An 18,257-nucleotide genomic window follows, 5' to 3' on the forward strand; every position below is an offset into this window, starting at 1 on the left:
TTTTGATCAAAAGGTTATAATTTTTAATCAAATGGTTAAATCATTTCATTTAAAGGTCTTAACCTTTCAATACAAATTCCTCTCCCTATAAAGGCTAAGTTGTGACACATCTCAACACACAACTTTTTACTATTTTCTTTCAAATAATTTCCTTTCAATTCTCCGATTCTTCCAAAGTCATTTTCCGGTGATAGATAAAGACAAAGATTGTGTTCGATTGTTCACTACGGTTGTGCTTACTGTTGAAAACGTTTGTTGTTGTATCCTGGGAGACCGACATCCAACGTTACTCAAAGCACCTAGGAGATGACGAATCTGTCTTAAGGAAATTGTTCTTTCATGCCTCAACAAAACTATTCTTCTATTTATTCAGTTCCATCCGATTACAGGTTATATTTTAATTTCATTTTTTTCAAATTTATTATTGAAACAAAATTTTTAGATTATAATACTACAACACTATTTTTCAATATTTTGCAACAATCTTAAGACAGATTCCTTATGTTGTAGTTCAATCTAAACTCAAAGAGATTATCGTGGCAATATATTTAGGTTCATATATATTTCTTTCATATTATATTTATTATTTCGGTTTTGTTCCTATTACAGAAAAATGTCTAATACTTTATCCAATTCATAGTCTAATGTGATTATCGTTACACATACTCAGGCTACGAGGAAAATGTTACCTATGACCATGAGTCATAATGAAAAGCCTGCGAAATTCAATGGAGATAATTTCAAAACATGGCAACGGAAACGTTGTTTTATTTGACGACATTGAATCTGGCCAAATTTTTGAAGGATGATTCTCCTACTATTAGAGAGGATGAAGTGGATGCTGCAACTGCATTCTACATTACCGAAGTATGGAAGCACTCTGATACCCTATGTCATAACTACATCTTGAATGGTTTATCTGATGCACTTTATGAAGTATACAACGTAAAGAAAACGACTAAGAAACTATGGGAATCATTGGACCATAAATACAAAACTGAAGATGCTAGTGCTAAGAAATTCTTTGTTGCCAAATTCTTAAACTTTGTAATGATTGATTCTAAAACTGTTGTGAATCAAGTGCAAGAATTCCAACTGATCATTCAGGGTATTCTCGCAGAAGGGATGATTATAAGTGAATCATTTCAGGTGGCGGCCATTATTGAAAAACTTCTGCCTGCTTGGAATGACTTTAAGAATTATCTTAAGCATAAGAGAAAAGAAATGACAGTGGAAGATCTGATTGTGAGACTTCGGATTGAAGAAGAATAATCAATGTGCAGCTAAAAGGCTAAACAAAACAACCAATCATAACATTTCCAAGGAAAATGTGGTGGAAGTCAAAAAAGACATCAAGAAAAGAAAGCAAACTCAAATTGAGTCTAAACTAGGACCAAAAGGCGGTGTTTCTAAGAAGAAAAAATTACAAGGGAAATGCTTTAATTTCAATAAGACGGGACACATGTCATCCGAATGTAGGCTTCAAAAAAGGTCCAAAATAAAAGAGGCTAATGTTGTGACAGTAATTTCCTAGGAAGTATCTAAACTTGAACTATGTGTTGTGGTCTCTGAAGTAAACTTGGTTAATTCAAATCCAAGAGAATGGTGGCTTTATACTGGTGCCACACGTCATATTTTTGTGACAATGACTCATTTGTTGAGTTGGTTTCTTGTGAGAAAGGAGAAAAGCTCTATATGGGCAATGATGTAACTTCCAAGATCAAGGGGAAAGGCACTGTAATTTTAAAGATGACTTCTAGAAAAGAGTTGAAACTTCAAAACGTGTTGTATGTGCCTGACATATGAAATAACCTTGTCTCTGGGACCCTCCTAAGTATACATGGCTTTAGGATGGTATTTGAATCCCAGAAGTTAGTTTTATCAAAAGGATGAATATTTGTGGGAAGGGGTTATGTATTGAACAATATGTGGAAACTCAATGCTATCTCTGTAAAAGCTAAAAATATAAATAAGAATGATTCTTCTTCTGTTTATATGATTAAGTCATTAAATTTATGGCATGATAGACTCAGACATGTTAATTATGATATTTTACGTAGATTAATTAACTCAGAACATATTCCCCCATTTCACATTAATTATAATCATAAATGTGAAACATGTGTTGAAGCTAAACTAACAATGTCTTTATTTAAACCCGTTGAAAGAAATATGAAACCTCTTGATCTAATACACAGTGATGTTTGTGACTTAAAATTTGTTCAAACTAGAGGAGGGAATAAATATTTTATTACATTCATTGATGATAGGACAAAATATTGCTACATATATTTGCTTAAAAACAAAGATGAAGCTATAGAAAAATTTATTCTCTATAAGCAGGAAGTTGAAACCCAACTTAACAAAAGGATTAAGAGGGTGAGAAGTGATCTTGGTGGTGAATATGTTGAACCATTTGGTCAATATTGTACACAACATGGTATTATTCATGAAGTAACACCACCATACTCTCCTCAATCGAATAGAGTAGTAGAGCGGAAAAATCGAACATTAAAGGAAATGATGAACGCTACACTAGGAAGTTCTGGGTTGTCACAGAACATGTGGGGGGAAGCTGTCTTATCAGCAAATTACCTTTTAAATAAGGTATTTCACAAGAAAAAATACAAGACACCATATGAGTTGTGTATAGGCAAGAAACCCTCCTACAATTACTTGAAAGTGTGGAGGTGTCTTGCAAAGGTAATGGCTCATTTATCAAAGTAAATGAAAATAGGCCCTAAAACAGTAGATTGTATTTTCATTGGCTATGCTCACCACAAGAATGCATATCGATTTCTTGTGTATGAATCAAAGAATCCATAAATTCACAAGAATACGATATTAGAATCTAAAAATGCCTAATTCTTTGAAAATATATTTCCTTGTAAAATTAGAGAAGTGGGCTCAAGTTCAAGGAAGCGAACTTTAGAAACTATTAATGAAAATAGTCAAGACTTCCAATAAGAGGTTGAAGTCGAGATAGAGCCAAGAAGAATTAAAAGAGCACGGGTAGAGAAATCCATTGGATCGGATTTTCTAACCTATATGCTAGAGATTGAACCTGTAACTTATAGCAAAGCTATACGTTCATCTGAAAGTAATTTTTAGAAAGATGCCATCAATAGTGAAATTGTTTCCATAATGCAAAATCATACGTGGGAATTAGTGGATCTTCCTCATGGAATTGAACCATTAAATTCTAAACGGATTTTCAAATAAAAAATGAAATTAGATGGAACAATTGATAAGTACAAGGCCAAATTGGTTATTAAAGGGTACCGACAAAAGGAAGGTCTTGATTACTTTGATACATATTCATCTGTATCAAGAATAACTTCTATAAGAATGATACTTGTAATTGTCGCTTTACGGAATTTATAAGTACATCAAATTGATATTAAGACCGCTTTTCTTAATAGAGACATTGATGAGGAAATTTACATGGAACAACCTAAGGGTTATGTAGCTCTAGGACAAGAAAATAAAGTATGTAAGTTGGTAAAGTCATTATATGGACTTAAGCAAGCACCGAAGCAATGTCATGAAAAGTTCGATAGTGTTATGATATCAAATGGATTTAAAATAAATGAGTGTGACAAATGTGTGTATGTTAAAATCACTGTTGATGGATATGTAATCCTATGCCTATATGTTGACGACATACTCATTGTTGGAAGTAACAATGAAATGATAAAACGTCCAAAAATATGTTAAATTCAAAATTTGACATGAAAGACATAGGACTTGCTAACATGAATTTGGGCATCCAAATCAAAAGGTCATATAAAGGGTCTCATATTAACTCAGTCACACTATGTAGACAAGATTCTTGAAAATTTTGGCAAGGATGATTCTGGTGTAGCCAAAACTCCGATAGATACAAGTCAATATCTACCTAAAAATAAAGGTGAAAGTGTTAATCAAGTGGAATATGCAAGGATCATATGCAGTCTAATGTACCTTATGAGTTGCACTAGACCTGATATTGCTTTCACTGTAAGCAGTTTAAGCAGATTTACAAGCAATCCAGGGGAGAAACACTTGAAAGTAATTGTAAGGGTATTGAGATATCTCATATATACTCAAAACTATGGATTGCATTATTCTAGAGATCCTGTTGTGTTAGAAGGATTCTCTTATGCCAGTTGGATATCTAATATTCAAGATATCAAATGCACAAGTGGTTATATTTTCACATTAGAAGGAGGAGTTGTGTCATGGAAATCCTCAAGACAAATAATTATAATCAGATCCACGATGGAATCTGAGTTTGTAGCCTTGGACAAAACTAGAGAAGAAGTAGAATGTTTACGAATTTTTTTGAAGGATATTCCTGAATGGCCAAAACATGTACCCAAAATATGTATATATTGTGATAACCAAGCAACAATTGGTAGAGCACAAAATGTAATGTATAATGGTAAGTTGAGACACATGTGATGTCGACACAATACCATTAGACAACTGATCTCAACTGGAGTTATTTCTATTGATTTTGTAAGATCAAAAGATAACAACACGGATCCTCTAACCAAAGGGTTGAATCAAGATCAAGTTGATAAAACATCAAGAGGAATGAGACTAAAGCCCATGAATTGTTAAGGCTCTATGTGAAGGAAAACCCAACCTAGTTGCCTGGAGATCCCAAGATCTAGGTTCAATGGGACAACCTACTTGCATAGACCTGGTTAGGTCACTGTGGGGGGTTTTATTCCCAAGCCCATTCTTATGATGAAAACAGTGACTACAATGTGGATAAGATTAAGCAATGCTTTTAATGACCAATATGTGTTTTGTTGAACCAAACAACATAAGTCACCTATGTGAGAGTGAAGTGAAGCCGCTTCAAAGAGACTATTGGGGCATAGTTCTCTAAGCTCTTGTAGAACCAGGAGATGTCCACGACTATATGGACATAACCATGAGAACCAAACTCTTGTCAGTAAGATATTTGTGTGAGGTATGTCATCGCTTACACAAAAAAACATGACAGTTCAAGCACATCATGTCTATTGGACATCCGTAAGGTAAACATATTTTCACAAGAGAAGGTTCAAAGGGGATGCCTACCTATCATATGCAAATATCGAATGTATAATCTATCATCACATCGAGTCAATGTTTTAAACAATCAAAATATTCATGTGGAGGATTGTTGGAAAAATATGAATGATTTTATTTAATCAATCATGACAATTCATGAAAAATAATTAAGTCTTTTCATGAAAAATAGTTATTTCATTTCACACCAAAAGTCATGTATTTTCATGTTAACCTTTTGATCAAAAGGTTATAATTTTTAATCAAATGGTTAAGTCATTTCATTTAAAGGTCTTAAGACCTTTCAATACAAATTCCTCTCTCTATATAAAGGCTAAGTTGTAACACATCTCAACACACAACTTTTTACTATTTTCTTTCAATTCTTCGATTCTTCCAAAGTCATTTTCCGGTGATAGTTAAATACAAAGATTGTGTTCGATTATTCACTACGGTTGTGATTACTGTTGTGAACATTTTTTGTTGTATCCTGAGAGACCGACGTCCAACGTTACTCAAATCACCGAGGAGAGGACGAATCTGTCTTAAGGAAACTGTTCATTCAGGCCTCAACAAAACTCTTCTTTTATTTATTCAGTTCCATCCGATTACAAGTTCTATTTTAATTTCATTTTTTTAATTTATTATTGAAACGAAATTTTTAGATTATAATACTACAACACTATTTTTTTCAATATTTTGCAACATATGTAATATAATATAAGGAAAAAAGTATACATGTCAAGAAAGAAATGTAAAGAACTAAAACATAAAAAACAATTCAATGAAAAGAATCATGAATCAAGCTTTCGAATGAAAACTAAATTAGAAAATAATTAAGTCAAATGAATTCCATGGCCAAATTTAAGGGAATAAAATAAAAAAAATCAATATAAAAAAGGAAATATGTTGAAATTATACTTAAATCTTTATAAAAATGGAAAACAAACAAAATAAGAATACTAAAAAACAAAAAAAGTCAGACAAACGGAAAAATCAAATTAAATTAAGGAAACTATAATATTGAAAAGCTTAGCTAATAAGTTAAATTAAAACAGTAATTTAAAAGGAAAAATTACACAATTAGTGCACCAAATTAGACTTAAAATTAAAACAAATGAAAACAAATAAAAATAAACACAACAAGTGACTGTGACCTAAATGAATTAAAAGAAAACTAACATATATAATTCTAAATAACTAAATGACCCAAAATGCAAAACATGGCTAGACCTAATGTACCAAAAGAAACTTTATCTCTTTTATTTTCAACATAACACATTCAGGAATTAAAAAGGGTAAATAGCACAATTGTGGTTGTACTTTTGAATTAGTCTGAAAACCACACAATCTAGTGACTAAAATGTGAAAACTTGGTAAAAACAAGGGGTCCTAAAAGAGTATGAACCAAAAGTTAAAGCCAAAACAAAAAAATGGAAAATAACTCAATAAGGACCTCAATTTTGAGACATAACAAAATAAACATAAGATTGAGGACCATTTTGTAAAAAGGTGCTAAGAGTTTAAAGGAATGAGAATAATTTTACCATTTCTATTAATCTCATCAAACATAAAACCCATTTTTTTTTATTTTACCTTCATTTCCCCCTTTTCTTTTGTCATTCTTTCTCTTAACCCTCTCATTTATTTCTACATTCCAGAAATCGGTGAAGAGCCCCGTCGCTGGTCACTGCACCGGCCACTATCTCTGATAGCAGTTCAGTACCAAAAGTCACGGATAGATTGATGCCGACCTCTTAGATATGGCCTCGTTTTTGTGAGAATCAACGTCTAAGTTCACAAAAATGACTGAGAATGTTCCAACTTCTACCCCGCTAATCTCTTCCGTCAGTCGTTGGATCGAGCTACCTTTAAATTTTATTGCTCCTGGGGGGCACGCCATTTTCTCACCATTCGGATTAGCCAATGAAAGCCCCGATCACCTGTGAATGATTTCAACCGAGAAGGAATACGCCTTTTCCTCTACTTTCCTTTTTTTCATTTGGTTTCGTTTTGGTTTCTTTTCTAAATTTGAATAAAGAACAAAAATGTAAGAAAATGTTGTTTGTATTTGATTCTTCAAAAAAATGGGGATCCCCTTTTATATTGCACACTTTTATTTAAAAAAATTAAGGAACCCCTTTTAAATTAGCTTGCTTGGGTTTTTATAACAACCCATATTACAAATTAAAAATAAAAAATACATCCCATCTCTGATTTGGGCATTGTTGGGGCAATTTGCAGGGAGTGGAGATGGCAGTCATAGTGATGGAAGGGAATGGTGGCTACAATTGATGACAGGGAGTATATATGACAGGAACACCCGGGAATGGGCACCGGATATCACGTGATTTTCCTCATTTATTTTTTTTCTTTATAAATAATATATATATGAAAAATTGGTAATTACACCATAGATCATGCCATAAATATACTGTATATTATATATAAGAACTCATTATATACGATAAAATATATATCATGTAGTCAAAATATTTAAAATCATCTGAATTCCAAAACATTTCAAAATGATAGTTTAAAACAATAATGTAACTCCACATGAACACACTTGTACCGATCTGAGAAGTCTGGTACGTAGACTACTATCAGGTTTTGCTTATCACAGTCAGTGGCATTGCTAGATCCTACGAGTCGGAAGAATTGTATCAAAATTATTGTAAAATAAATAACAAACTTTAATTAAATAATTTAGGGAAACCTACGAGTAGCTCTCGAAGAACTTGAACTGTACATATCTACTAGACGGGGAGCATCAGACCTAGTATACCCTCGATCAGGGGAATCACGAGTACCTTCATAAAAATATAATCTCATATCAAATCTCATATAAGTATGCGAAATGATAAAAATACTAAGGATTTTCGGATTAACATGCTTATTTCGAGACCTTTGGGTCAAGAATTTGGGTTTTTAAATGGGGAAGGTTTCATGTTTTTTGGTTTTAAGCCATATTTTTAGAAAATAGAAAATCATGCCATAGGTCCTCCAACTTTTATTGCTTTTTGATTTAAATTCAAATTTAATTAAAATTTAATTTAATCCTCAAATTTAACCAAAATTTCAATTTAATCCCCAAAATAAATTCTAGAATTTTTAGCCCCGAAATTGGGGTATGACACTCAGAGTATCAATACTAATCTTTATTGTATAAATATTTTTTTATCGAGCATCAATATTGAAGGCTTAGTATCAATACCGAGAGAATTTATTCAAACATCAAGACTTATTATGATATCAAAAATCTTTGGGAATACCAATACTCATGGTGTAACACCTCCAAAATTTGGGCTAGTAGTTTCAGGTTTGCCCGAGAAACATGTGGGCCTCGTGGATTTCATAAATTAAGTCGTTAAGCTTAATTGGGTTGGAATTGGGCTCAATTATCCATAAAAAGGGATTTTTGTATAGTGGGAAAATGAGGAGTGACCAAAAGAGTAATTACCCTATTTTAAAAATATGAAGACTTTTTATACTCTTCATCTCATTCTTCTTTTCATTTTCTCATTTTCCTCTCATTCTCTATCTCCAAGTTCCATAGCACCAATGTAAGATCTTGAGCCTATTTTCATGCTTCAAATTCATCCATAATTCCTCCGGCAACATCATTTTAATGAATTAAGGCTTTGGGTTCTTTGGTTGCAAGAAAAAGTGATGGGTTTTTATCCAAGTCACAAAGAAAAAGAGGTGTAGCTAAGCAAGGAGCTTTATTTTGGGATTCAAACACCAAGGTAGTGTATTTATAATCCTTTAGAGTATTAAGGCTTTCATAAATATGATGAATTGCTAAGATTCATGTAGTTGAGCATTTTAGAGTTCAAACTTGATTCATGCCACAGATGATGTTTTAGATGTAAAGAATGTGATTTTATGATACTTTAAGACCTTAAATAACTACTCACAACATTAGTACATGAATAAGAACCAAACTATGACCTTTAGAATATTTTAAGTGTTTTCTTGAGCCTAAATATTTTTGGTTTCGAGTATCAATATTGGGATGAACATTATTGATACTAGATGAATTGGGGAGGGATTTTAAACAGAGAGTATCGATATTGCTGGTAGAGTATCGATGTTACCCCTACAATATCGATGTTGCCCCTACAGTATCGATTCTTAAAGTAATAGTATCAATATTAAGCCCCTTTTTTAGTAACATAATACATTTTTGGTACTGATACTCGTAAGTGTATCGATACTTGACCCTAGTGTATTGATATTACATGTAAAGTATAGATACTACCCACCTTATATGATCAGATTTGACCAGGTTAAGGTTTGTAAGAGCTAATGATGGTTTGTAAGGATAGAACTTAGTCTGTGAGGGAGGTAAATGGCCAAAGGGGCCCAATGACACTCGTAGGGGGTGGATTACAACCATAGTTCCCATAACAGCCGTAATATGCCCAAGTATCTTCAGTTAAGCACATGATGGGTACCTAGGGATAAGGATAATTGTATAGGGTGCACTGGCAAGCGGATGACTGAATAATTATATTATGAAATATTAGAGTCGTTTACCACAAGAATGATCAAAGTGTTAAACGTATAGTTATCCCTTTAGTTCAAGGGAAAATTGAGCGAAATCATAGTAATAACGAATAGAGTGTCGCTACCCAGAAATAAACCTAGGTCAGGTGTCGGGTTAGTCAGTATCACAGCCAGTAAATAGCAAACACAGTAGTTGTTGTGAAGTCACGAAACACATAGAGACTTCTCTAGAGTTTGAGAATAACTAAAATGCATTTAAGTAGCGAACAACCATATCAATGTAGATTATTAGTAGTAATAGACTAATAAACCCTCGCACCACATTCTAGATGAGATAATGAGCGAGATAGCAGCTAGGGATAATAGTAAACGAGAACATAAATAGCTTAAAATATCTAAAGTGATAAGTATCATAAAACTAGCCTTTGTGTGACACTCAAAAAACAGTCAAGATGCCCGAGTTACTTTAGTATTATGAAGATTATCTTGTTTTTTAGTATGTACAAGTATATACTAGTCAGTGCCAAGGCACTTCAAATGCCAGCTGGGCACAGATGCCCCAAGACTCGACGGACTAAGTTGGAAGGGTGTACGTTTTCGATGTAGCTCTGGATCTCACACCAAATGCCTAAAGGTATCTTAGGTAGGCTAGAGGGGTGTGTGAGCTTTGAGATGCAGAACCCTCAGTCGCACCATGATACCTACCTCAGTTTGTGCTTTTAATGATTATGTGTCATATAATAGTATTAGTGTTGCATTCAGATAATGCACAACAGTGTCAGTGTTGCATTCAGGTAATGCATAACAGAGTTAGTGTTGCATTTAGATACTACATAGAAGAGTTAGTTTTACATTCAGATAATGCGCAGAAGAATCAATGTTACTTTCAGATAATGCACAAAAGAGTCAATGTTGCATCTAGATAATGCACAATAGAATTAGTGTTGCATCCAGATAATGCACATGAGTGTCAATATCACATTTATATAATATGCAATAGATACAATCATTAGGGTTAGAGACACTTTAGAGGTATACTCATGGTTAAGCCCTTATCAGAAGATATATAGAAGCATGAGACTCCTACTTCAATGATAGAATAATAAAACCTTAAGTAGGTAACACTTAATCTAGATCATACATGTACCTACTGCTTAGTACCATGTATTCAACATGCTTGTGATTATGAAATTCTTAATGTTGCTTTAGATTAGCGATTATACTGATAGGCTTTATAAACTCAACTTTCAGATGTTTTATGTTGCCAAGTTATCAACTTGAGTAGTTCAAGGAGTGTCGTTGCAATAGGACTTCCAACATTTCCTTAAGAGTATTGTACCGTTCTTTAGTAGGCATATGTATTCATAGAACCTTACTCATGTAATCAGATTTATAACTCAATTTTGTATTATTTTGGTTTTAACTATATGTCATGGAGCTATGATTTATAAAATTATTTATATAACAGTTATTTATATCCATTATGATATCATTCATAATGTTGAAAAGAAATTGAACAGGTTTTGAAAAAAATAATGGGTTGTTTCGACAACCCAATGTGACACTTTAGGCCATTCAGGTTTAGGGTGTTACACATGGTGGTGGTATTGATACCCATTTATTTTTATGAAACTTAAAACCTAAGTTTGGAATCGATACTCAAGATGAGTATCAATACCCATTACATTGGTATCGATACTAGTATAAAGGTATCCATATCCATTTTGAAGAAAATCTTTTTGAGTCTTGATCTAGTATTAGTACCAAAGGATAATATCGATACTCAAAAGATATGTATTGATAGCCAAGTAGGAGTATCAATATTGTTTAATTAATGTTTTGATATAACAATAAATTGTAAAATTGATTTTGGATTTAATCAAAATTTAAAAAAAATTATTAAAAATAATTCAAAGTCCAAATTAACTTAAAACATATGTTTTTAAATGTTTTCAAACTTAGTTGAACCTTTTCAAAAACTTACTCGACCGTTCTTACGCTTTAAAGTTGAGTTTCCAAGGATTTTTAATTCAAAGGATCGATCCCTAGCAAAAGGATCGAGCCCTTTGACTAAAGGATCAATTCCCTTGAAAAAGGATTGATCCATTAGATTCTAGTAAGTTTTGGATCGATCCCTTCACAAAAGGATCGATCCCTTGAGGAAAATGATCATCCCTTCACCAAAAGGATCGACCCCTCAATGAAAAGAATTTATCCCTTCCTCTAAAAGATTCAATCCCTTTCTTAATATGGTCGAATTATTAGAAAAATGATCGATCTCTTTCATAAAAATCGATCCCTTGTGTATTAAATATTGCTTTTGGTTGTAAATAACAGCTGTAATGATCCCTCAATGACTAGAATCGATGGATAAGGTATAAATCGAAGGTTAAAGCATCCCAAGGTCAACAAGAAACATATTGAACCAATATACTAACATCAAAGTATTCATTTGTGCTTAATTTGTCAAATTATTTATTGTACACACACTTGGGAGCTACATTGTTCATTTTGCTCCAGTGTGAATTGGGTGAGTGCTTAAATTATGCAAACACATTTGCCTTGTGAGATTTTCTCAATTATTTTTTTTATTAGTATTTACTCTTTGGGGGAGTGTGTATTCAAGGTTTTGGGTATAAACCTTGAAGTGTTTGTAAGGTTAAACCTTCTCCTTAAAGGTAAGCAAATCTAGTGGATTTGATAAATGCATTGTGTGAATACTAAGAAAATGGATGTAGACTTTGGTTGATTAAGTTGAACAACTTTAAATTATTGTGAAAAAGATTTATATTTCGATTACTTCCACAATATTTTTTTAAAAAGCCAATTCACCCACTTCTTGGTGTATTTCGGTTGATCAATAAAGCTAACAATCAATATCATAGTGGGTCTTTTATCAATAGTTTAACAAACTTGAGAAGATTCTAGGATAGCTTTATCAACTTCTTTAATCAACCGAGAAAGATGGCTTCCACTTTTGGCTCGTTCTACGTGGAAGACTCCCAACCAATCAACAAGCCTCCATTCTTCAATAGGCTAACTATGATTATTGAAAGAACTTAATAAAGTTATTTATTCAATCTATTGATCTTGGATCATGGGAGTTGATCATGAATGACTATTCTTCTCTAACGAAAAAGATGAAGAAATATGGAGTGACCAACAACGGAAGAACTTCCAACAAAGCACTATGGTCATGCACATTTTATTTTGTGCCTTTAGTCCTAATGTATATGAAAGTGTTTCTTCATATTTAAGTGCCAAAAAGCTTTGGAATGAACATGAAGAACTTCATGATGACAAGAAAGAAGAATTATCAAGTTCAAATATCTTTCCCAATCCAAAAGTGGTGTGCTTTGTGGCTCTTGAAGAGAAAGAGTTATCTTATAACTCAAATGAATTTAATTCATATTTTTTTAATGAGTTACAAGATGCATATGATGAACTATTTTTAGAGTTTGAGACCATGAACTCCAAATACAAGAAACTGATTTCAAAATGTAAAGTTGAAAATGGTTTTTTTTAAAGAAAATTTGGATTTTAAAAGTCAAAATAAAATTTTGAAAAATGATTTAAAGCTTTCAAAAATGAAAATAGAAAAGTTTGAAAAATAAAATTTTAATTTAAAAGTTAAGCTTGAATGCTTAATAGAAGAAAAAGAAATCATTTTCAATAATTCATCTAGCTTAATAATGGGAAAATGCTCATATTGTCATTATCATGGTCACGATGTACATACTTGTCCTATAAAGAAAAAAAAATTAAAATTAGACAAGTATGAGTTCCTAAGGGAACTAGGGGCATTAGTTCTAACTCTCAAGGACCCAAAGCAATTGGAGTACCAAAATCCAAATGAATGTCTCTTGTAGGTATGTTGGAGCAATGAAGAGAAATGTCAAGACATTTGAATGTTCTAGTCACACAAAATAAGGATGGGTAACCTCTAAGCTTAATTTTTATTGATTTTGTATATTGATTGACTATTTTGATATTTTTTATAAATACGAGATTTTGAGCATGATGGTTTATATGTAATTTGTTGTCTCATGCATAATGAAATGTATTATGGACATGTTTTAAAATTAAATGTTTTTATCAAAATTTAGTTCATCATAATTTTCCTTTGGTAAAGTTAAACTTTAATGTTTTAATGATTTTTTTTTTCAAAATATTTTGACCTTAAGTTCTTTTATTGAAAATTATTTTTAAAACAAGTGATATCCTTGATTTATTGAATATTTTTAACATTTGGAATCACTTTAAACATATGATGTCAGGTTTCATAATGTTTTAAAATCTTTTTCAATTGGTGTCATTTTTAAAAGGTGCATATGTAAGAAATCTTAAAAAATTTCTTCTTATTTGCATATGTCTTCTTTTGTCTATTTGCATATGTGTGTTTAATCTTTTCCATTTTTGATGTGCAAATGCAAATGAGATTAAATGTTCATGCATATGTTCTTACTGGCAAATGATATCTCTCTAACAATTGATATTCATATTCAAAGCATGACATCATGTAGTGCTTTATGCATGTGCAATTCATTGTGAATTTTCTTTATATTGCTTAAAGTATGATAGTCTTAGATTTATTGAATTTCACGTGTTACAACATTTGTTTCTCATCTTATTGAAATTCAATAATCTTCTTAAGTGCATAAGAGTTTTTGTGCCAAAACTTTTCATGGAATGCTTTTATTAAAGGAGATCTTTGTTTTCAAATGATTTTTGTGCTAAAATTTTGTTTTTGTTTTTTAACTTACTCTTCATTGTTATTTTCAATCAATAAAAATTATTTTTTTATATAACAAAAAGGGAGAAGTAAGTGAAAAATGTGATTTTTTAAAGAAAAATAGGGAGATTAAAATTTTTCCAAATATTTTCTATTTTTTCAAATAATGTTTTGCTAAGGGAGAACTTTTGCCAAAAAATTATTTTTCATAGGTTTTGTTATATCAAAAAGGGGAGATTGTTGAACCTATATTTTGATATAACAAATAAAAGCTAAATGTTATTGGACTTAATTGAATTTGTTCAAATGATTAAAAAATAATTCAAAATCCAAATTAATTTAAAAATATGTTTTAAATGTTTTCTAAATTAGCCAAAAAATTTCAAATACTTACTCGATCATTTTTATACTTAAAAATATTTTTGAAACACAAAACATGACAAATTTTACAAAATTTGGAGCATGGTTTCGAAACCTCTGAGGCAGAATGCTTGGAAACCCCTTTGGCTGGTTTTGAAACCCCCATTGTCTGGTTTCTAAACCCTTGTTCCAACTATCATATTTTCAAGAGGGTTTCGAAACCCCCTCTAATGGTTTCGAAACCATTGTGCACACTTTTTTTGAAATTGACGAAATTAAAGGCTTTGAACGACTATAATTCATCTCTAACGTTCATAAACGGTTAGAAACTCATTCCACATAATAAAAACGCTCCAAGGACACTCGAAGAAGATTACTACACTTTCAAGTTTCAACTAAACTCTATCAAATTTTAACTTCCCTCTTACCGGTTTTTGGTTGATCGATCGAGCCTAACAAATACCAACTAATAATTTTAGGAATGTTGAACCTTATTGAATTGGGACATGAGTGTAGTTATCTGGAGATTAATAGAAAGTATTAACTCCCATGAATGTTGGAAATACCCTCAATAGGGTAAGACTCAATTATGTCTTTATTGCTAAATGAAGTATTATCCTTTACATGAGCGTATTTGTCCAATAGAGAGCGAGAGATGATATCGATATTATTACCTTATTAGCTATTGAAGATAATAATTCATGGCTAATTGTTTAGTTGCAAACTAAGAAAAGTGTAGAACTTATATTCTGATATAATAAATAAGGGCAAAATGTTTGTTAGACTAAATTGAATTTATTCAAAGTATTCAAAAATAATTCAAAGTTCAAATAAAAGTTAAAAATATGTTTTTAAATGTCTTTTGAACTTAGTCGAACCTTTTGAAAACATACTCGATCATTTTCGCGCTTTAAAGTCATGTTTCCAAGCTTCTTTGGCTCAAATGATTGATCACTTTGTCCAAAGGATCGATCCCTTGGACAACAGTGAGTTTGGGATTGATCTCTTGACAGAAGGATCGATCCCTCGAGGAAAATGATCGACCCCTTCCCAAAAAGTATTGATCCCTTTGGTATAACGGTCGAAATATTTGAAAAATAATTGATCCCTTTGGTAAAAGGATTGATCCTTTGTGTCTTAAAAGTTATAGGTAACGGTTATTTTGATCCCCAACGGCTCCGAAACATCCCCAACGGCTAGTAACTCATTCTAACATATAAAAACACAAAACACTTGAAGAAGGTGACCAACACCTATCCAAGAATTAAAACACAAGAGAAAAGTTTTTCAATCCTAAGTTTCTTTCTCTTGTAAATATTTGTGTTTTGAGCTTAATTGCATATCCTTAGGTTTTGTTTTTGTGAGCTAAATCTCTGTAAACACCAACCTAGAGAGGTCTTCTTGTTTACACATTTCTTATCTTTTGTAAAGGGGTTTTGGTTCTAGTTTAGCCAAGTGAAAAACTAAGGAGTTGTAAAGGTTACTCTTGATCCTTCAAAAAGAAAGAACAAATTAGTAGATTTGTTAGAAAATCCTAAGTTTCAAATAGCCAATTCAAGCACCGCAATTAATGATAAACAATTGTACAAAGGTTACTCTTGATCCTTCAAAAAAAAATTTGGAAACATGATCTTACCTAGAATTTTAAGAACAATCTTCAATATGATTCAAGCACCACAATTAATGATAAACAATTGTGACTTTGTGTTTATGAGAAATATGAGAAGTTAAAAAGTGAGTAATAATTTCCAAATGAATTGTGAAACATAGAAGAGAAAAGAAGTAGACTAATTATACTTAATTTTTTTCCTCCCATTGAATTTTGAAGAGAAAAAAAATAAAGTTAATAAAAATTTTCATTGATGTGGAAAATCGGGAAAGAGATTCGGTGCATTGATTGTGGGAATTTGGAAAGACCAAAATTAAAGAGATTCAATTGATTTTTTTTTTAATTTCGAAAACAAATATAGAATTAGAGTTTTATGGAAAGTGGAACAGTTTATTAGTGTTAATATAAAAAATTTAATAATGACAATTGATACATCAATAAACTCACAGGCCCCATTAGTTTATAGTTTTTTTTAAATTTATTATAAATAATAAGATAAAATATTATATTAATAATTTTTAAAAAATTTATAGGCCCTGGGCGGGCGCCCTTCCTGCCCTGGCCCAGGGTTGACCCTGATGACATATCTTACTATATGATATGCATATGCATGATATTTTATTTTTTTCATTACAATTCATGTGATAAATTGGACTTTCTTTTTCTTTTTAAATTTGTAATACTCACGAAATTGAATTTATTTTCGAATTTCAAAATTTTCATACTTAATTTAATCAAGACATTTTCACCAATAACTCCATCATTTGACACATAGGAGAAAGCAATAAATGCATCGTCTAAAACCGTTGAACCCCACAGAACATAAAATTTGGCAATCTTTGTATGCCCTTCAACCATAATAAGAGAGTCCTCTTTAATTTTCATAGCTCCATCTTCGTTGGGGAATTTGTATCGTTTTGAATTTAGTGTACCTAACAGAAATCAGATTTATTATCAAATCTGCCCCAACTCAAATTGGTGTTACGATCCAATAACATAATTTCAAACTTCTAGTATGTCATTATCTTGATCGAGACAAATAACCTAGATGCTCTAGTACCAATTTGTTAGAAGATAATGACAAATATAATGATTCACAATAAAATAGATACTAAAATTTTATATGATAAATTCTTTCGAGAAAAAACAATGGTAACAAAGAGAAACTTTTTCACTAATATTGAAAATAAAAAAAAAACAAGAGGATTTTCAAAATTCTACTTAACTTCTAACCATAATTCCTAGTATTTATTTATATAGATTGTTATTTTATTACAAAAGAATTTTATTTAGTACACTTCTACTCTCAGTAGGTTTTTTACTATTAACCAACATAAAAGAAAATAGATTTCATACTTTCAATTCAATTAAGATTTTTAGTTTCCTCGATCAATCTAAATTCAGGTCGAACTCTAACGATTGCATCGACTTTTCTCAAGTGAAGATGAATAGAAGTAGAACTGCATTCACGAAACATTTAACTTAATCTTACTATTTACATGTCTTAGTGTTTATTTAACGAGAGAATACATAATTTCATAATACAAAGCCAAAATATTAGCTTGAAGAAATGCATAAGCACACAAAATAGTCTTTTCATATACAATGATTTTATCCCTATTTCCAATATTAATGTGTCGATAATTTGATGAGCTTACCAACTTTTACATTAGACATGAGCGTTAAATCGAGTCGAGTTAAATTTTTGAGTTTCTGTTTAAATTTAATTATAAATATTTATAATATTATTATATTATTTGATTCTCATTTAAATGGTTTTTTATAATCACATACCATACATATATATTTCTTCATATTTGTTTCATATACGATATACATATATCATACAGAGGCGAATGAATCAACCCAATAAAAATCAATCCACTAATTACTAAAAATTTCGAGTTATTCGAGTTGTATTTTACAACTCGATTTGAACTTGAATCGAGCCGTGTTTATAAAATTACAACTCGAAATCAATTCGAATCGAATTTTTTCGAG

The sequence above is a fragment of the Hibiscus syriacus genome, unplaced genomic scaffold (genome assembly GCF_006381635.1).
Source record: "Hibiscus syriacus cultivar Baekdansim isolate YM2019G1 unplaced genomic scaffold, ASM638163v2 tig00112383_pilon, whole genome shotgun sequence".
NCBI lineage: Eukaryota > Viridiplantae > Streptophyta > Magnoliopsida > Malvales > Malvaceae > Hibiscus > Hibiscus syriacus.